Here is a 23,304-nt window from a genome sequence, read left to right as displayed (position 1 = left end):
TAGAAAAAAGGATTTAGAAAATAATTACATACGGTCATAAAAACCATGTGAAAATTAGAAGATTCTCTAACCCTTGACCTCTACAAATTCACTTATCAGCAATAACCACCAGTTCACGTGCAAACCTGGGTATATTCTCCGAGAATGTCTTTATTTAATAATACATTTTAAAGGTCTAAATATACCAATGCATATTGCACTACCTCATTCTTTTCTAACAGCTATATAGTATTTCATCCTATTGATACATTATAATTTAAATAGTTATCTAGCAATACATTTAGGGCATTTTCAGTTTTGTTTTTTGGTATCACAAATCATTCTGCAATAAACTTAATCTGTACACTTGTTTGAATATTTTCTCTTAATAGATATTAGCAAGGTATACTCATTTTAAACATCAATATAGTCAAACTGCAATCCAAAAGTATTATGCCTAAGACATTCCGACCAATTTATAAGACAGTGTATCCCCCACTGTATCACCATTATTGAGTATAATCAATCTTAATATTAACTAGGATTGAATTTTCAAATTCATGATACCTCATCATCTACCAGTTTATAGTAAGATTCTCAAGTAAGGCATGATTTTAAAACAGGGAAACAATTGGTCAAAACCATGTCAAACACAACACTGTATTCTAAAGTAGTTGTTACTATACTTCACAGATAGGAAGTTAAACTAATTGATATATACTAACTTACATTTACCAAATAAAAGTTCTACATGTAATTATTTTACAGATCAATCCTTCTTCCATTCCTGATCTCGGCAGGTGCTAAGTCCATTTGGAGCTACTTTAAAAGTTCAGCAGTACCTGCCCTCTGCTTTTTAAAAATAGCTGAAGTAGGGGAGATGGGTATTAGTGAACATATAAGATTATCTTGGAAGTATTATTTTTAGCACCAAATCTTAAATTTCAAGGAGGGATGAATGGAAGCTATAATTTTATAAATATAAAAACTAATGGCATGGAAAATCATTATCATTCCTCATTTTCCCCTTCCAGCTTTACAAGGCACAATAATTCACATCCTTGAGCCTGGAAAAGAATTAAACTGTCCCTTTCCATTATTTCCAAGTTCCCCACATAAGCCTAATTTGAGCAAGAAACTCTTTCCTAGCAGGTAGCTTGATAGCTAATGAATCCAATATTTTTCTTTATGGTTGTAGATAAAGCATACTGAAGCAAAGACATATATACAAATATAATCCTTGAGCACTGAAAACAGTAGGCAAGTATACACATTTCAACCTGAATCTGGGTATGTTCCTTGCAGAGAGAATTTACAGTCTAAAAACATAAAACAGAACAAAAAGATTATTTAAAAGGGACAGTCTCTCTCTAGTATAAACCCACAATGGACTTAAATAGGTAAATGAATCAAATCCGTTTTTTTTAAATTGCTAAAACACATATAATAGAAGGAAAAAATATATAAATGTAGACATAAAAAGAAAATTGGAAAAACAGCTGCTCAAAATTTATGTGACATATTTTCTGTAAATGAAGGAAAATATGTGTCATATAAAATCACTGGAATAGTATTCATGGAGGTATTTTAGATAGTACAATCTTTTAGAATTGTTTGAACTTCATTGTGGAATGGTTAAAACAGACTACAGATAAATAATCTTTATGAAATAATTGTTATCTAATCAAAATAATGTCGAAGATTTAGAATTTTAAAATCAAAATCATACCACTAAATAATAGGTTTAGGATGCTCTTCATAAGTTTGTTATTCATCATTTAGTACAGTAGATTTAAAATTTACATGTTTTTAGGGCAGGTGCGGTGGCTCATGCCTGTAATCCCAGCACTTTGGGAGGCAAGGCAGGTGTATCTCTTGAGGCCAAAAGTTCAAAACCAGCCTGGCCAACATGGCAAAATGCCATCTCTACTAAGAAATACAAAAATTACCCAGACATGGTGGCACATGTCTGTAATCCCAGCTACTCAGGTGGCTGAAGTACAAGAATTGTTTGAACCTGGGAGGCCGGGAGTCCAGTGAGTCAAGATTGTGCCACTACACTCCAGCTGCCTGAGCGACAAAGCAAGACTTCGTCTCAAAAAAAAAAAAAAACTTACACATGCACGCACACACACACATTTCTCATCACAGTCGGGAGAGAAAGCAACATTTTTAGTAAAGAAGGGCTATAAACATGAACTCGTCCCTTCCAAAACACCCCAAATGGAACATAAGAGATGTGGAGTGAACTGACAACACTATATACTCATAATAAACCATATATATTATTATATACATAAAACCCTATATAATTCAAAGTTTCATAAGGTTTTAAAAATACATCATTTCTGGTCCCTTGTAATAGTCTAACGCTATTCTTCCAACAGATTCTTTGCACAATTCCAATCTTCAGAAATTTATGATTAAGGCTGTTATAATTCTGAAACGTTTACTTCCCTGGCTTGCAGGCCAGTACTTGTTCTCACTGCCATTATTAAATATTTCCAACTGAGATGCAAAAAGATTTTGGCACCCTCTCAATAAATAAGCACAAAAAACTAGTTTTTCAGTTATACTTCTAAAAACCAAAAAGTATTAACACACCAGAGAACACAGCTAAAATACAAAAAGTTACATTTCAAAGTGCAAGTGTTCTGATTTAATTCTCTAACATGACCTTGAGTTTACACATCAACAGAACTACCGTGTTCACTCATTAAACTGCAAATGCTAGACTGCACATTTCTTTCTCCTCAAAAATCAATGACATAACTTTGAATAGTTAACATAGTATTCAAACAAGTATTTGCTGAGCTCCTATAGTGATCTACCTAGCACATTACATATTTAACTCAAAACTGGTAAAATATTATAATCCAAAGCTTAAATGTGATTGATACAATGGCGGGAAAAGAGTCCATTCAAAACAGCATCAAATAATATGAGTACTATCATAGTGAATGTGGGGAAATTTAATGTATCTCTTACAATACCTGACAGATTAAGCAGACAAAATAATAAATTAGGTTACAGAAGACTTGAATATCATCACTAAGACTGAATTATTGGACATGTAATGACCTTCTTTTAGAATCTCAATGGAAATTTAAAAACTCATCCTGTATCAATTCACAGAGAAAACTAAAATAAATTTAAAATTATATGTTGTATAGGGCACATTTTCCTTTTTTCTCTCTTTTCTTTTTCTTTTTTTTTTTTTTTTTTTTTTTGCGAAGGAGTCTCACTCCGTTGCCAGGCTAGAGTGCATTGGTGCAATAAAATCTCTGCCTCCTGCGTTCAAGCAATTCCCCTGCCTCAGCCTCCCAAGTAACTGAGACTACAGACATGCACTACCACGCCTGGCTAATACTTTGTATTTTAGTAGAGATGGCATTTCACCATGTTGGCCAGGGTGGTCTTGATTTCCTGACCTTGTTATCTGCCTGCCTCAGCCTCCCAAAGTGTTGGGATTACGGGCATGGGCCACCACACTTGGCCTTAGGGCACATTTTCTAACCACAATGCAATTCAAGAAACTTTTTTCTTAGAAGAAATCAAATCCTTGTAAAATTAGAAGTAACTTTTTCTTATGCAAAATTCCAAACCCCTATGCAAAAATATAGAGACTAGTACAATAGTATCTATCAACAGATGTCAATTTATGGTCAATTTTGTTTCATCTCAACCACAATTACCCATCCTCACAACCAAATCTCTCTCATATTTTTTAAAGCAATTCTCAGATATCACATAACGTCATATATAAATATTTTCGTAGAATACTTAGAAACTAAAACAATAACAACCACCACCACAAATCAAGAAAACTCTTGATTATTCTTGGATCAAAGAAAAAAAAATAAGTCTGTATGATAGAAACACTTCCATATTAACAAAACCTTTTGAAAGGTTACCCAAAAAAGATGGTTAGGACAAGGACTCATATTCATCTCTCCTCTTAAATCCAATTACAATAAACTTTAAAGAGTAAAAATAAAGCGATACTAGCATTATTTCTCAGTTAAAACTTTTATAAATTCTGATACATGTAAAACAACTTCAAGGATCCACAAGGCCAACTTGCAAAACACATTTAGAGAGTAACATGGTCTGGTATATCCTAGGCCCAAATACTTAAAAAGACAAGTTCAATTTGGATTTCCCTGAGCTCCTGAGGAGCTATAGAGAGTGAGTGTTTTTCAAAATGGGACCGACAAAGTAACAACTGTTTTTTTAAAAGAATGATTGAAAGTTGGGTTGAAATAGGTGGTTTTCCAAGAAAGCAAGGTCCTTTATGAACTCTGACTTATAACTTCTTTGTCAAAATGAGCACAAAGACCAAGGGGATGTGAAGCAACTATGAGAAGTACGGGCATGGAATGATTGGTGTCATCCAGTGACAGAGACCTACACTGATGTGATAACTTCAAGATGAAACACTAGGCAAAAAATCAAGTACAGTAGCTTGGAAACCATAAAAGTAACAAAGTTTCTCTGCCAAGATTTCCAAAAGAGAGAGAGAAAAAAAGAGATAGCATTAAAGAGTAAATCTGACAATGTAAATCACATTGGTGATGTACAAGGTAAGCCTGAGAAACTGTTCTACATGGAAAGGAAAAAACTAATGGAAATAAGTGGTGGACAAAAATGAAAGATATGTATGATAAACAGAAGCTCAAACACAGAAATAAAAATTTGAAAACCAGTAGTCCTATAGGAGAGACCACAATAAATGTAACAAAAGCAATAATCCTTGATGAAACAGAAGAATTTCTTTAACTGAAAGGCATGAAAAGATATAAAAAACATCAAAAAGTTCCCTGAGTCTAGGGTGTCCAGGTACATGGGTCACCAGGCAAAATTTAAAAAAAATAGAAAAATAGACACATCTTGATTAAAGATTTAAGCTTCAAAAACAGAGAAAGAAGATTTTTAGAACTATCTAGAACCACCATCCCCTCCACCAAAAAAAAAGTTACATAGAACATTTGAATCAGGCTCTCATTTGTCTCCAAAATTAATTGCCAGAAAATAATTAACAAATATCAGAGTTTTGAGAAGAAAGGTTATTTCACAGGAGTTTCCTACCCAATCACGTTTCTCACCTAAGACAACAGAAATTCATTTTCAGGTATGCAAACTCAGAATGAATAAAGTCACATAGCTCTCTGGACAAAAACAAACAAACAAACAAAAAAGCCACTCAAATAGTCTGATAGATGAAACAAAATTAAGAAATGGTTAGAAACACAGAACAGAATGGTGATTACCAAGGGGCAAAGGGGCAGGAGAAAAGGAGAGATGTGGGTCAATTGGTACAAACATTCAGCTACAATATGAATAAGTTCAGAGGATCTATTAAACAGGATGGGGATTATAGGTAACAACACCGAATTGTATACTCTACTTGAAATTTGCTTACATGTTCTCACCACAAAACAAAAAAGGTAACTAGGTAAGGTAATGGGTGTGTTAACTAACTTAACTATGGTAATCATTTCACAAAACATACATACCAAACCATCATGTTGTATAGCTTAAAATCGTACAATTTTATTTGTCAATTATACCTCAATAAAGCTGGAAGTTTTTTTTAAATTAAGGAATGGTTAAGTAGCAAGACAGATGACTAATAATAAGCACAGAAAGTATTTAAACTCCAATATTAAGTCGCAATAATAACTGTTATATATACAAGAGAACGCAAATGTGATTGGTAAGAATACAAAAATGTAAAACTATTAAAATAATTTGAGAACAATACTCGTCACCTGAATTTCAAGAACTTTTCCACATAAATGGGAAAATAAAAGTACTAAGAATTAAAGCTCTAATCTGTGTGTTACTTGTACAGGAAGACTGAACAAAAAAGGTTTATTTTCACAGTTAATACTAAGGTAAATAAGTCAGCTGTGTTTCTAAATTTTTTTCAAGTGCTTAACACAAAAATTAAAATCAGGATCATTACTTTCAAAATCACCACAGGGAAATCAAAATAATAGCAAATATAAATATATAGAAAAAAGGAGAAAATAAAGACTATCCTATGATGCAGCAAGTCCACTCTCAGACATTTATCCTAAAATAAAAACAACTGAAAACAACACAAACATCCATAAAGGAAAGAATAAAAACACTGTGGCATATTGAGGCAATGAAATACTATATGGCAGCAAAAATTAACAAACTGACATGGACCCATACAAATAGCCATCAACAACAAAATGGTAAGTTAAAAACACCATTTCAGAATACATTATGATTCCACTTATATGAAGATCATAAGCATGCAAAAAATGAATATATTTGTAGCAATAGACAAGCATGTAGTAAAATGACAAAGGAAAGCAACATAATGATTATTACCTAGAAGACAGGCTAAAGTCTGTCCTTCTATAGAGAGAGGCTTCAAAGGTATTAGTAAGGTTAAAAATTTTTTGGAGGTGGGGGTTAGATAAACTTAATATGTATTAAGCTTTTTTGTGTGTGCATGATGTATTTAATTGTGAAATATGTCATGTCCTTCAAAGTGGAGCACACACATAACATACTCCAGTAAGGAAAGACATTTAATTTATTGATTGACATTGTGAAATATATCATGCACATACAAAAAAGCTTAATACATGTTAATTAAAAAATTTTTAATGTCAAAAAAATTTAAAAAAAAAATTAACATCAAAAAACCAGTAGTTAATTGTTTCAAACATTCCAAAAACAGACATCTCCATTGCTATGTAAAATGTTTCCAACTACAGAAAAAGATTGGGAGCTACTCTGAAAATTGTAATCTAGTAAAACTCTGATAAACTTCCTTAAAGTTGGTCAAAAAAAAGACTAGATACACACACATACACATACACCACACGAAACGCTAATTATGTATTAAACACAACCACCCCAACTCAAGACTCTGTAAGATTTTATTGTGGAAATCCAATGATAGTTCAGTATTGAAAATTTCATAACAATTAAACTATAATCTATAGATCAAAGAAGAAAAATGATATTATGTAAACAAAGGATACCAAAAAGAATTTAAGAAAATCAAGCATCCATGGTTGACTGGAAAAAAATATTTAATTAACGAAGAATCTCAGAATACTACTTTTGGATCTCTCCTATGACTCTTTTGTTGTGCCAATCAGAGAATTTCCAATATAATTCCTTTTCCAGTACAGGCCTTCTCAGGATTTCACAAGCCAACTTCAGCCATAGTACTTGCCTCTGCAGAAGAATGTCCTTCAAAGTAGGGCACACATGTAACATACTCCAATAGGGAAAGACATTTAATTTATAGATTGACAGTAACTCCTCTCTCCCTCCCTCCATATATCAGGTACTCGATATGTTACTCATCCCATTTCAGACAATGTAGATGGCATAAGAGAGGAACCTTCATTCATTTGTTAGCTTCTGACAAGCGGAACCTTTACTCATTCATCATATTCCATTTACTAATGTAATATTTCCATTACTTTGTGTGTCTAGGTTAAGTCAACTTACAGATATATTACTGAACTTTAATTAAACCATCTCTCACAAAAAGGACAACTAAATTAAATAGATTCCTCCAAAGAAACCACAGTTTGAATAATGCAAACAAAACTAAACAATAAAATGGCAGAATACACACTTCGCACCTGAACTTACCGTCAACCATACTATGAAATAAAAACAATGACAATGCAATCAGACACAAAAGAAGTAGGTCAAAAGATTTCTATACTACCAAAAGAAGATCTAAACTATAAATTTACATGCCCTGACAATGATTAACCTCGTCCTAAGTTAATGCTATACTTTTTGTTACCTGATGGTTTACAATATGCTTACAACTAAGTATCCAGAAGCTGAAGACAAACCTCTAAATTTAGCAATATTTTTCAAGCACTGAAACTTAAGTACTTTGCTAAAATTTAACATGAAATATTACTTCAAGCAAGGATATCGATAAATATTTACAAGAGTCATTTGAGATGCTAACTTCCGTATCACTGAAGAAAAATCTCTTCATTTTCTCATGATAAAAAATGGGTAAATTAATAGGTGGAAGATATGGCAAAAAAAAAACAAACAAAAAAACACTGTTAGAAAATGATAAGAAAACACTACTGAAGAGCTGAAGAAACAAGTATTAGAGCAAATTAGATTGTGTTGGAGGTTTCTATATAGCGGAATTAAAGTACAGATGTTTTTAACATGTCTGAGTTTATGGTATTTACTAGATTCTCTTTCAAAAACAGAATTCACAGAAAACTGCTTTTTAGTGAGTCATTAAAGGAAAGCTGTACCATGGAAGATATGTTCCCATAAGCAAATAAATTTTTTTAGAAAAAAAGACTTTTCAGAAAAACATGTTAATTCTACTTAAAGACAATAAATAAGCAGGTGCTTTAACTGGAAAAGACAATGAAGGGATAGGATAGTGGGAAGAGAAAAGAAAAAACAGGGAAAGTAAACACAAGGGGAAAGGAGGAGATTACAGGGTAAGATTAGACATGTGAAAATCATTTGTTAGTCATTCACAGGCAGACCAATGTAGCAAAGAAGCTGGAAGTTGGCAATGCCAAAAATGTTACAAGATGATTTCGATGTAGTAAATTATATAAAAACAAGGTTTTTGACATACAGCAAAATTTACTTCATAATGACTTTTATGATCACATAATGAATTGCCTCATGGAAAAAAAATTTTTTTACCACAGTGTTTCTTGGTGGTGTAGTACTCTTGCTGAAGAGTACTTCTAAGTGGTGACAAGCTTGACAAGAGTTAAGCCTTACTTCTCAAAACCCCCAACATTACTAACTTTCCTGTGATAACATTAGATGATGAGCAATATCTCATGTAGCAGATAATTTAGAAAACAAAGCAATAATGACAATCTACCCATTACCTTAAAGGTGAAATTCTAACAATAAATAGAATGTAATTACTTTTAAAAGAAATTCATGCAATATGGAACATTTTTTTAAAGGGTGTTTTTAAAAATGTATTTTCTCTCTATCATGCTCCTTTGTGGCTGAAAATACTGTGCAAATGTCATCTATTAAAACTCTTCAGCAGGCACAGTGGCGTATGCTTGTCATTTCAACACTTTGGGGGGCTATTGTGCAAGGATCACCTGAGCCCAAGAGTTTGAGACCAGCCTGGGCAACATAGCGAGACTCCACCTTTACAAAAAATAAAAAATTAGCTAAGAGTGGTGGTGCACGCCTGTAGTCCCACCTCCTGGGAAGGCGGAGGTAACAGGATCACTTAAGCCCAGAAGGTTGAGGATGCAGTGAGCTGTGATTGTGCCACTGCACTGCAGTCTTGGCAACAGAGTGAGACTCCATCTCAGGAAAAACAAACAAACAAAAAAAAACACCACACACAAAACTCTTGTATCTACACTGAACCAGAAAAATGAATTTTCCAAACAATGTAAAAACCTCCCTTAAGTTTCTTAGGCCTTAAACCTTTTAACAACAACTTTTATACTGATACAGATTCATACTTGAAAGTTACAGTAATATAAAAAAATTCATATATCCTTCATCCAGATCCAGATACACCAACTGTTTATATGTTGCTTCATTTACCTTATCCTGTTAATTCTCTTTCTCTCTCTCTCTCTCTCTCTCTCCCTCCTCTACCTCCTATACACACGTTTTTTTGGGAACCACTTAAAAATAAGTTGTTTCTCCTTGTTTTTCATGATCTTGACATCTTATCTTTCAAGCGTATAGGACGGTTATTTTGTAGAATGTCCATTAAATTAGATACAGAGGATGTATTTTTTGAAGGAATACTACAGATGTGAACTGTTACCCTAGTATATATATTAAGAGGGACATCATGTATATTTGTCTCATAGTTGGTGCTTTTACTTTATTTTGTTAAGGTTGGGATTGGTAGGTTAACACACTATGAAGTTATCCTTTTCCTTTTAGAAATTACTAAGTAATTTACAGAAAAACACTTTAAGTCTAAGTATCCTATTCCTTATCAAAACTTGTACCTGCTAGTTTTAGCATCCACTGATGATTCTTGACTATGTCACTGTGAAAGCAATTTTTCTAACTCCATTATTCCTTCAACATTTATTAGTTGGCATTCTACTTGTGAGTACTTTCCATCCTCTCCTGTTGACTTACTCATTATTTATACCACCATGGATTCAGAGAGTCTCCTCTTATTTCATGGATATTACATTCCTATCATTATTCAGTCAAATGTTCACGTTATCCTAGATTTGGCATCTGTATCCTTTAGACATTGTCCCAGATTTGGCCACTGGGATCCCTTTCAAGTTGGCTTTTGAATCTTTTTGATGTGTCCTTATCATTTTTTTCTTTAGCAGTTTCTTACATTATATTTATAGCACAATAAGATATTCCAGGCTTATCATGTATTTTCCCTGCTTCAACCCTAGAATCCCTTTCTTCCCAAGAAACACTGCTTCTTTTATCTAGACACTAGTGTGCTCATTGCTTAAAGAAGAATCTTTACTTCTAGGACCTTTCATTATACAAAACTAAGGGATATTAACAAATGCATGCATACATGTTTATAAATTTATTTCTTTATCTCTAAAAGGATGAAATCATAGTAACACCTCTCATATCAATTCAATATCACAGTTATCTCTTTTCGTATTTTAAACATTTTTCTCCAGTACTGAGAAACATGGCTCATGTTATTCTCAATAAAATTGCCCATTTGCTCAATCCTAAAGTAAACAAACCTAGAATTTAATATGAATTTTACAGTTCTTTTTTTTTCTTTAGATAAATGGCATATTATTTGAAGCACTAATTCATTTGTTTCTGTTTTTATTCCATTTTAGGTTTACTTAGGTTTACTCTGTCACGTTATTGGATCTTTTTAACTTTATTATTACTTACATAAACTATATTTTCTGGACACAGAGGCTCACACCTGTAATCCCATCACTTTGGGAGGCTGAGGTGGGTAAGCTGCTTGATTCCAGGAGTTCGAGACTGCCTGGGCAATATAGCGAGACCCCCATCTCTACAAAAAATTTAACATTTAGCCAAGTATGGTGGTGCAAACCTATCATCCCAGCTACTCAGGGGACAAGGGTGGAAGATCACTTGAGCCTGGGAAGTAGAGATTGCAGTAGGCCATCACTGTGCTACCACACTCCAGCCTAGACAACAAACTGAGACCCTGTGTCAAGGGGAAAAAAGAAAATAAAACTAAATTTATGGGTTTCGGCTAAAGTCGTGATGGGATAATTTATGTAATGTGTTTGCTTTATTCTTTTATTTTGTTTTCTGTATCTTTTGGTATTTAGTAAAGTCTGTATTTCTGTTATATTGATTACCTTGATATTTACACATTTGCAATGCCTTAACCCAGTCTCTTATCTTGACATCTGGCATGTCAACTTTCAGTAGTATCTTCTGACTCCCAACTACTGCTTCTGTAACAATGAAGGTTTGTTCTATTTTCCCCTTTACTTCTTCCTTTATAGTTGCATTATTTCTATTTTGTAAAAACATAACAGATTTACATATTATACTGACACAAATTTTGGAAGAAAAACGGATGGGCAAGACAGAAATAAATTTTAACCAAAAAATGTGCAACATTAACAAATGGATTTTAAAATAAGGGATCATGATTTACTAAGTGTACATAATGATGCATTTGTTCCATACAATCCATGTATTGCTCTTCCACTAAGGAAAAGCAAGTATCAAAATAAAGTGATTCTAGAAGCAGACGTTTAAATCAATGCATGACAAACTATTAAAGTTTTTTTTTTTTAAATTGAAGCCTACCACAATTCATGCAACAAATACTTATTAAGCACTTATTATGTGCAAGACATTGTTTCATACGCTCAGAATACTATGTAAAGAGAGCAGACAAATATTGTCATTCCCATGAGGCTAACAGTCTCATGGGGAGAGACAAACAATAATAATAATAAAATCCTTTTTAAAAAGATCATAAAAGCTTTTTATGTGGTTAAAACAAACTTTTAAATAGAATTTATTTCATTTTATTCACAATATTAAAAATTTTTTGTATATTTCTATTCTAATACTAGGTTAATATATTAGGGAGTATACCTCAATTTTTCACTGTTAAGAATATAATTATAGTCTGAAGAAAATAGATTTCTAGAGGAAAACACCAGCAGTTCCTGGATTTAAAGCTGGATGGAAGAAATAACTTATGAACTTATGGGAGCCCCCCCCTTAGAGAATGAATAAAGTATTTACAGGTATAAGTAGAAACATTACAGTTTACTAGGTTGAAGAGCTCTTATAAGGTTTACTTCAAATGTCTGTATGAAAAGAAGGGTTGCATATAGATATTAAGCAACCAAAAACGAGAACTTTATTGCTTGTTTGTTAATATCCCACATTCAAGTACCTTACTATTAGAAGAACTTGCTTAAGTGATGGGCATTAGAGTCTCGCCTACATTAAAATGCTAAAAGCATGAAAAAAGCCTACTCTCCACTTCTAGGCGGCTAAAACATGAACATATAACAGATGGATTCTCCTACCTGGAGTTTTGAGTTTTTAGGGAAGAACAAACATAGGTTATTCAAAGCAGTGGCAGTAGGAAGTGAGAGACTAATTCCTGGTTTTCCACAATTCCTGTAAATATCTCGTCTTCTGAAATTAGCCAGGACAGATTTACATAGTTTGTAACTGGTCACAGTCTATGACCCAATAAATTCCACTCTGAGAAATTTATCCTATATTGCATGTTGGCAAAGAATAGGATAGGGATGTGGAATACTACAGTAATTTTTGACAATAAAATACTGGAAAAAAAACATATGTTCAAACAATAATAAATTATTGTTTTAGATTCTTAAGTCGGATTACTATATAGCTGTAAAAAATGACTTAGATCTGTATTTGGTGACACATAATAAAAAAAGAGTATAGAGCAACTGTGTACTTAGTGTATTTCTATCTAGGTAATAAAAAGAAGATCAACTCTATGTTTGCATACGAACCAAGTATTTCTAGAACAGAATGAAGAAACTATAATAGCAGTTAGCCTCATAGTGGAGATTTTCTCATCCTTTACATTATTTGAGTCTTTTCCTTTAAGAATGTGCTTGATGACTTTTCAATAAAAAGGACAAATTTAAAAATAATATATTAAAAGATACAATATTTAAAACAAAATGAAGAGATCAATCAATAGAGCAGAGAATTATCCAATATAAAAAGGTAGTATTTCATATACATGTCAGGGAACATTAGTGTTTTCAATAATTAATTCTGGGATAACTCATTATTGCAAAACCAAAAAAAATTAATTGTTTTACCTTATGCCATACTAAGCAAATTTCAGGTAAGAAATTTAAATGTAAAATTTTTTTAAAAGAAGAAAATGCGTCAATATATTTATAATATTAAAGAGCAAGGGGCCAGGCACGGTGGCTCACGCTTGTAATCCAAGCACTTTGGAGGCCAAGGCGGGCGGATCACCTGAGGTCGGGAGTTCAAGACCAGCCTGACCAACATGGCGAAACCCCGTCTTTAAAAAAAAAAAAAAATTAAAAAAAAAAAAAAAAAAAAAAAAGCAAGAAAGGCTCTCCCTAGCATGAGAAGTCATTACCCCAAGGAAGACTAATATATTTATCTCACTAAAATTTAAAAATGGCCAGGCATGGTGGCTCACACCTGTAATCCCATCACTTTTGGAAGCGGAGGAGGGTGGATCACCTGAGGTCAGGAGTTCAAGACCAGCCTGGCCAACATGACGAAACGCTGTCTCTACTAAAAATACAAAAATTATACAGACATAGTGGCACACACCTGTAATCTCAGCTACTCAGGAGGCTGAGGCAGGCGAATCACTTGAATCCGGGAGGTGGAGGTTGCAGTGAGCTGAGATTGTGCCACTGCACTCCAGCATGGACGACAGAGCAAGGCTAAGTGTCAAAAAATAAATAAATAATAAAACAAAATAAAATGTAATAACTTCTTAGGCAAAATATAACACAATGCTAAATGATAAACAATAACCTAGAAAAGTATGTGTATATGTTTGTGTGTGTGTGTATAAGTACATATCTTAAACTACTTTAAGTAATTACAAAAAGGACTATTATAATTTTTTAAATGAACAATGATATGATTTTTTAAAACAAAATAATATTTGATGCACATGAGAAACACAAATGTGAAATGTGTTTGAAAAATCATAATATTCAGTTTTGGCAAAAGTTTAGGTAAACAGAAACTCATACACAGAGTAGAAATATATAGCTATATCAGTTCTGAAAGATAATTTAACAATATTCTCTTTAAAAGCATTAAAAATATAAGTCTCATTTGATCTCAGAGATCTTTCTCCTACCAAATAACTCTTAAGAAAGTAAACATGTTGGCCAGACGCAATGGCTCACGTCCGTAATCCCAGCACTTTGGGAGGCCCAGGCAGGCAGATCACTTGAGGTCAGGAGTTCCTAGACCAACCTGGCCGATATGGCAATATCCCATCTTTACTAAAATTATAAAAATTAGCTGGGCACGATGGCATGCACCTGTGATCTCAGCTACTCTGGAGACTAAAGCAGGGGAACTGCTTGAACCCAGAGGCAGAGGTTGTAATGAGCCAAGACTGCACCACTGCACTCCAGCCTGGACGACAGAGTTCATCTCCAAAATAAAATAAAATAAAAATGTTATTCAAAAGATTCATTCAAAGACGTCATTACATATAGATGATATATAGTTTCAAAGATTTGCCAAAAAGAATCAAACTGCTTATAAGGATGAAAAACAACCCAACTCTCCAGTAGAGAACTACTATACTCAGTTTTACGCAAGAAAAGTACACATGATCCATAAAAATGATGATGTCAAGGAATACTTAATGACATATAAAAACATTTCAGATAATATGTAAAAATTAGACAAAAACATACAGTATGATTCTATTTAAAATATTCATAAGTGAATATATGTAAAATATATATTAAATTTTTAAAAATTTTTATCAAGGATAAAGGAGTAAACATAGAGAAGTTATTCCTTCTGAGTTTTGAATAAGGAGAAAAAGTTAAGATATGAATCATTTTTTAAGTGGTAGAGAAAGTAGTTTAAAAAAATCTAAATGCCAGTTGCTATTTTCTTAGTACATTAGAAAGATATCTAAAAACGAGTACAGAAGACAGGAGTGGAAACTGGGGAATTCAAGCAAATAACCAATCTTTAAAACAGCTGTTATAAGAATAAAAGAAGGAGGATGTGGTCATTTATTGAGGCAGTAGTAGTGTTACATAGGAAAAGGGACTTTAATTTGGAAAAAAGAGGATAGAAGAGACAGGAAGTGGGTAGGACAGGTAGGTAAAAGAAAAGGAGGGATATAAACAGAAGAACAAACAAGATAGGAGGAAAAGAAAAGAACTGACAGAGAGACATGAAGGAAATAAACTGGGGAGTATGAAAGAGGAGGAAGGGGTAAAGAAATAGGAAGGAAAAAAAGGAAGACGAAGGAAAAAAGCAGGGTAGCATACCACAAGAAAAAACTGACAATATAAGAGAGTTACCATAAATCAAAAGGGTTATCCAGAGACTCCTATGGCATGGTATCATCAGCTGGTAAGCAGCAACCTCATGAGAAGAGGAGTAGACTTGAAGTGACTGTACAATGGGTAGAAATGATCCCCTACAGGGTCAAAGTTCTAGATGGGACTTTGATATCAGCACATGGAGGGTGCAAAATATATAATATATATACACCCATATTTCTAAAATTATTAGAAAACAAAAAATTTATTTATATTTCTTGAATAATCTAATAACTCTTCCAGGTTAAAAAAAAAAAAAAAAGAAAGAAACCCTTGCAGAATACAAAAATTCCACACAAAAAAAGGACAGGAGTGAAAAATTACCAGTTAGTAAGTTTTAGAGTGAAACGGAAATAAATAAACTTGTAGGGAAAGTACCCTGGAAAGCTAAGTGGGGTGGGGGTGTAAAATATTATCTTGTTAAATTATCAAAGACAAAAATAATAGCTAAGTAGGCAGAATATTAACAAATTCTTTTCCAGAGTCATTTCTACCACATAATTTATAAATTAGATTCATTATTTAACAACCATACTTTGTTTTGTGACCTCAGACTGTAAAACTGAATGCCCTGACCAAATGAAAAAGAAAAATCTCTTACTATCAGGGAAGTTAGGCTTTTTTAACTAATTAAAGTACGTAGGACAAATGCCCTCTACCACTAGGATAACACCATTACAAAATAGGACATACTGGGAGTATCCCTGATGCTGCAATCAGCCCTAGCTACCTGAGATCTGACCTAAAGACTAGTTTTACTAACACTGAGTCCAAGTCTATCACTTCTATGATGACCTATTTGTCTGAAGCTCACTAGTCTTATTTCTGCAAATTATACACTTACCTGTGCCTCCATAAGTGTATCCCTCCAAAATTTATTAGGAACTGCATGAAATATAGAGATAGAGAAAAGGGTTCCAATGTAGGTCATTTATGCAAGATGTTTTCTTCATATTTTCCAATAATTTTTGAAAATTAATAAGAAAAAATTATATGCTGAGGTTGCTAAGCTCTATGGAAAGAACAAATATTCCATCCCTGAAATTACGAAGAAGGAAAAAAAAATTGTGCCTGTTTTGCTGTTGAACCTGAAACTGCAAACGTTACAGCCACAGTGTGTGGTGCTTAGTTAAGACAGAAAATGCATTAAATGTATGGGTGGAAGACGAACAAAAATGTGTTCTGATTGACGGCAATTGGGTTCTATACCACCTGCAGTTTCAGGTATCTACTGGCGGTCTTGGAACATACTCTCCACAGGTAAAGGGGAACGTCCATAAAACACACTCAAAAGTGCTCTAGATGCTGGGATTATCAAACACAGATTGAAACCCCAGGCAAAATTTCATAACTGCTTACAATGTAGGAGTATCAAAAACCAAAGACAAAAACAATTATTAAAGGTAGCCAGAGGAAAAAGAAAACATTTGCTTCAAAAATGCAGGAAGAGAAAAAATAAAAATATTTCCTAAAGAACAGAAATGATCGTTTGTTTTCTTTTTTAAACCAGAAGACCTGTACTAAAAGATTAAGTTTCTAAAGGGAGGTATGGAGATGTAATGAAAAGGCATAAAAAAAATGTAGATTATCTTGTTGATATGTACATATATGCATATATATTGTACTCTGGGATTTAAATATAGACAATAGACATCTACAATGTTTATGACATATATATTTTATATGTGTGTGTGTGCGTGTGTGTATGTATTTTTTTTTTTTTTTACATAGAGCCAGTTATATGTAGTTAAAGTACTCTAAGGTCTTTCAATTAGGTCTTTCGATTTATGGGAAAGGGATAAAACTACCAAGTATTAGATGTTGATAATGGAAGGGTGAGTGTAAATACCCACATGAATAAAAAATAATAAAGATAAAAAAATCCTTAGTTAATTCAAACACGACAAAAAGGAAAAAACATGTAAATAAAAAAGCGGAGAGATAAAAATAGAAAATAAGATTCTTTTTTTTTTTTTTTTTGAGACAAAATTTCACTCTTGTTGCCCAGGCTAGAGTGCAATGGTGCAATCTCAGCTCCCTCTATCCTCTGCTTCCCTGGTTCAAGTGATTCTCTTATCTCAGCCTTCTGAGTAACTGGGACTACAGGACTACAGGACTACAGGCGGCCACCCCCATATCCAGCTAATTTTTGTATTTTTAGTAGAAAAGGGCTTTCACCATGTTGGCCGGGCTGGTCTCGAACTCCTAACCTCAGGTGATCCACCTCTCAAAGTGCTGGGATTACCAGCGTCAGTCACCACACCTGGTCCAAAATAAGACTTAAACCCAACTATAACACCAGCTGTATTAAATATAAACAGACTAAATAAGTTTAAAAAAAATAATCCAATTACATTTTAAAAATTCAACTATATGCTTTTTATCCAGAAGGCTGAAATTTTAAATGTAAATATTAACCTAATAAATTAGCTGAAGTAGCTATATTAATATCAGATAAAACACACTTTTTTTTTTTTTTTTTTTTGAGACGGAGTTTCACTCATGTTACCCAGGCTGGAGTGCAATGGCGCGATCTCGGCTCACCGCAACCTCCACCTCCTGGGTTCAGGCAATTCTCCTTCTTCAGCCTCCTGAGTAGCTAGGATTACAGGCATGCACCACCATGCCCAACTAACTTTTTGTATTTTTAGTAGAGACGGGGTTTCACCATGTTGACCAGGATGGTCTCGATCTCTTGACCTCGTGATCCACCCGCCTTGGCCTCCCAAAGTGCTGGGATTACAGGCTTGAGCCATCGCGCCCGGCCAAAACACACTTTAACATAAAAACCTCTACTAACAATAAAGCAAATTTTATAATAATATATTTAACTTATTTAAAAAGCATTCAATTGATCAGGAAGGTATCATTTCACCTTTGACCTAATAAGAGCCCCAGAATACAGAATGCAAAATCGACAGAACTAAAAAAATGACAAATCCATAATTAATAATAAACATAGTTTATTTCTTTTTTTATTTTTGAAATGGAGTCTTGCTCTGTCGCAAGGCTGGAGTGCAGTGGCATGATCTTGGCTCACTGCAACCTCCGCCTCTTCAAGCAATTCCCCTGCCTCAGCCTCCCAAGTAGCTGGGACTACAGGCACAAACCACCACACTTGGCTAATTTTTGGTATTTTAGTAGAGACAGCGTTTCACCATGTTGGCCAGGATGGTCTCGATCTCCTAACCCCAAGATCTGCCTGCCTCGGCCTCCCAAAGTGCTGTGATTGCAGGCCTGAGTCACTGCACCAGGCCTAGTTTCATTTTTAAAACATATCTCTCTTAACAACTGAAGAAACAAACCAAAAAAATCCAGTAAGGATACAGCTTTATCTGTATTATTAACAAACTTGGACTAATGAACATACTGTATATAAAGCACTGAACTGTTACAATGCACAATATTATTAAGCATGAATACAATATATTTTAAAAATTACCATATATTGAGTCATAAATTTCAAATAATTGGGTTCATACATACTATGTTCTCTGACCACAATACAAACAAATTAGGTAATAATAACAGAAATACTAGGAAATCACCCCGTGTTTGGAAATTAAGAAATATATTTTGAAATAACCCAAAGGACAAAAAATCCTAATACTTTAGAAAGCAGAAAAACATTTTAACTTAATCACAATAAACTAGAACATGCAAAACTTGTGGGAACAAACTAAAAGCAGTACTTAAGACAGAAATGTACAGCTCCAAAACCAAAAATATTAAAAAGCAAAAATGAAAATTAATTATGAACATCCATGTCACAAAGGGTGTTAAAGTAGGAGGGAATAAAAGGCAAATGCAGAGATCAATGAAACAGAAAATTAATACAATATAGAGAATCAACATATTCCAAAGTAGTTTATCAGAAAACACTGATAAAATTGATTACTTTCTGGTAAGGCTGATGGGGATGGAAAGGAAAGTGTACTAATTACTATAAGAATGAAAGAGGAAACATTAATTATAGTTCCTGCTGGTACTATAATATTTGACTAGTGCTATAATTATGAAAGAAATTCAGTCTGTAACACAAACTGTCCCACAAATAAAACTATATGGTAGATGACTTCCTTGCTGGTGGGAATTGTATCAGACAGTTGAGAAATAAATTACAATATGTGCCAGGTGCAGTAATGCATGCCTGCAAGTCCCACTTACTTGGGAGGCTGAGGTAAGCTCAGCCCAGGGAGGTCTAGACTGCAGTGAGCTATGATTGGGCCACTGCACTCCCGTCTGGGTGACAGAATGAGACCCTGTCTCAATCAATCAATCAATAACAATCTTGCATATATTTTTCCAAAACTAAGGAAAAGAGTTCATCAGAACACTGACATTAAAACCTAATTAAGGACATTTCAGAAAAGAAAAGGCCAAATCACATATACTAATAGACAGCTGTAAAACTGTAAACAAAATATTACCAAATCAAATATAAGAACATATATTAGAGATAAAACTTTATGAAAAACTTGAGTTTATACCAGGATTTAAGGTTGGCCTAACATTTTTAAAATGTAATTTGCTACATTAAAAAATATGGAAAAAAATTCAGTATCTATTTTCAATTAAAAGAAAACAAAGCTAGTACTTCATACCATTACCAGTGCTATCAAAAAAAAAAAAAAAAACAGAAAATATGATAGCAAGAAACTGAAGAAATGGGAACTGTGCACTGCTGGTAGAATTTAAAATGGTTTAGCCACTACGGGAAACAGCATGGCAGTTCCTCGAAAAATTAATAATAGAATTACCATACAATCCATCAATTTCACTTGTGGGTAAATATCTTTATAAAATGGGAAGCAAGTGCAGATGCAGTTGCTGATTTTAAAAAAAAAAGAAAAGAAAAAAAAGGAAAAAACATGGGAAGCAAGGACTCAAAAGATTGTTTGTACACTAATGTTCATTACAGCATTATTCACAATAGCCAACAGAAGAATAAGCCCAAGTGTCCATTGACAAATAAATAGATAAAAAGAAAACAAAGAAAAACTTTTTCTCAAAGTAGGAACAGAACTTCCTTATTTGATCTAGGGTATTTACTAAAAACAAACAAACACACAAACATATCTAAATGATGGAAGTTTTTCTTTTAGAACCTGAAACACAGATACCTGTTCTTTTGAAGTGTCCTGGAAATGCTAGCCAAGATAAAGCTTTTTATGAAAGAAATAAAATTGTCATTATTTGTGAACAGTAGCATTCACATTACTATCATTAATAAAGGAGTTCAGCAAGATTGCTGGATACAGTGTTATATTTCTACATATAACAGGAAACATAAGAGCATACAATTAAGTATCCAGGAATATATCAATATAATGTATATTGATACATTATAAAAGAAAGAAAATCATAAAACAGTACTGAGAGAACCAAATAAACAATATAAAATTTTCATGGATTAGAAGACTTAATATTATAAAGTTGTCAGTTCTTCCTAAATTTAGTTCAAATCTAAATTCCGACAGTTTTTTTTAAAACTAGAACACAAAACACTGAATCTGTATCATACAAATATAAATAAAGTTACAGAACCATAAGGCAGGAAATAGAGACAATTATTTGATTCTATAAAAAAAACTAAAACATAAGGTATTTTTAAAGCATCATATAAAAAAAGACGAACATTTAAAGGTAGTAAAAGCAAGTCCAAATATACCACTACTCACAAATAAAAAAATAATTACTAATAAACTTTAGAGTTCAGATAATAAAACTGAATAATTAAAAATGGAAAGATATGCTATTTATAAGATATCTTAATTTATAAGTATAGAGAAAAGTTTATTAAAGGAATGGAAAAGGTTGTATTACTTCCATTCTTATCACATAAATTGGGAGCTGCTCTATTAATAAGAGACAAAATTGTTTTGATTTGGTTTGGTATTTTTGGTAGAGAAGAGCATGCTATGTTGCCCAGGCCATTCTCCACCTTCAGGCTTCAAGCAACCCTCCCACCTTAGCATCCAAAGGTGCTAGGATACAGGCATGACCCACTGCACCCAGCCTTTAAAATGGCTTTAAAAAATATGTTACTTGGTTTAAGGAGGGTCACATCATAATGATAAAAGATTCAATATCCAGAAATATATGATACTTCTGAAAAACTTCCATGCACAAGTAAAACAGCCACAAAATCATGAAGCAAAAGTTACTGGAATAACACAGAACAATCGACAAATCCATTGTAGTGAGAGATTAACATATTTCTTTTATGCATTGGTATTTCAGGCAGACCAAAAAAATTAATTAATAAAGCCATAGAAGACTAGAATGGTTATCACACTTAATTTAATATATATTTAAATTCAATAATACAAATTCCCCTCAAGCACATGAGTATTTAGAAAAATTAACCAAAACTTGACCATAATGAAAGTCTCAACAAATATCAAAGAACTACAGTCACACAAACCACATCTTTTGACAACAATGCAATTATATTAGAAGTCAATAACAACAAACAAACACAGAAAAAGAAATACTGCCCAGTAGAAGGTTAACATCTGAGGAACCAACCTAAGATCTCACAGACAAAATACAATCCAAAATGCATCACAGTGTTCTACCAGGCAAACAAATAATTAACCTTATACCACTACTCCCAAGGAGCATCTGAGTAAGAAGGAAGATGTTCTGCTGGGCATTACAGGTCATCATTATTCTACAGATAAGGAAACTGAAGCTTAAGGTAGTGAGTTTTACAACTAGGATTTGAATCCGAACTGCCTATTTTTAGAACTCACAAACTTATCCACTTTTTTGACCTTAATAGTAGGCCCTTATTAAATGTTTGTCAGATGAGTTAATGATATAATAGATTATTATCAAGCTTGTCTGAACGTCAGGTCAGAAGAATTAAGAGCAAATGAACAGATCACATTTTGACCTGCATTACTCTGATTAAGTTTGTAGGATAAAAAAGTTCTTTTGATGCATGAGGTTAGAACAGTTTAGCACATTTATTTAACATACACGACCTTAAAAGGAAACTGCTTTTGGACAGGTGAACACCTATTCACACTCTCATAAAAGATTATGCTTAATTTAAATTTATTTTCCAAAGTTCTCTAACAAAGTTTGAAATACGTTAAGTAATTTTTATTTTTTTTCAGAATTCAGAATTCTATCTTTCACTGCTGGGAAAGAAAAAGGGTGGTAGACACCTTCAGTTTGGGGAATACAAAAGAAAAAGAATTTCCTTGAAATATATTTTCACTCCTCTTGCTTTTCTAATCTGGCAAGCATTCATAGGGCACATTAAGCATTCATTCATTCATTTCTATTTAAATTGACAGATAACATTGAATGTTTTTGTCATGTACAACATACTGTTTTGAAGTATATGTACATTGTGGAACGGTTAAACCTGGCTAATTAACAAATGCGTTACCTCACATAGTAGGTAGGAGTTAAAATATAAATGTTTTCTTCCGACGTGGTTTAATCTGAATCAGTCAAGAAAATTACAATCACAAACAAAACCATCAAACAAACATATACAAAAGATACTCGTCTTACAAAGAATTAATCAAAACCTAAATGTTCCACAGCTTTTTTTTTTTTTTTTTTTTGAGACAAGGTCTCACTCTGTCACCCAGGCCGGAGTGCAGTGGAACGATCTCGGCTCACTGCATTCCTCCTCCACATCCTGGGCTTAAGTGATCTTCCTGCTTCTGCCCCCTGAAAGCAGCTGGGACCACACCCAGCTAATTTTTGTATTTTTTGTAGAGATGGGGTTTCACTACAT

At 33.3% G+C, this 23,304-nt stretch overlaps 1 protein-coding gene across 1 annotated transcript in view; it reads right to left on the bottom strand.

Moving 5' to 3' along the window:
• Positions 1 to 23,304, bottom strand: part of ARID2 (AT-rich interaction domain 2) — a 195,279-nt gene that overhangs the window by 107,449 nt on the left and 64,526 nt on the right. The window lies entirely within an intron of this gene.

This window comes from Sapajus apella, unplaced genomic scaffold (genome assembly GCF_009761245.1).
Source record: "Sapajus apella isolate SASKATOON/1434 unplaced genomic scaffold, GSC_monkey_1.0 scaffold66, whole genome shotgun sequence".
NCBI classification, from domain to species: domain Eukaryota; kingdom Metazoa; phylum Chordata; class Mammalia; order Primates; family Cebidae; genus Sapajus; species Sapajus apella.
The sequence above is the reverse complement of the archived record's forward strand: the minus strand, read 5'-3'. Positions and strand labels throughout refer to the sequence as shown.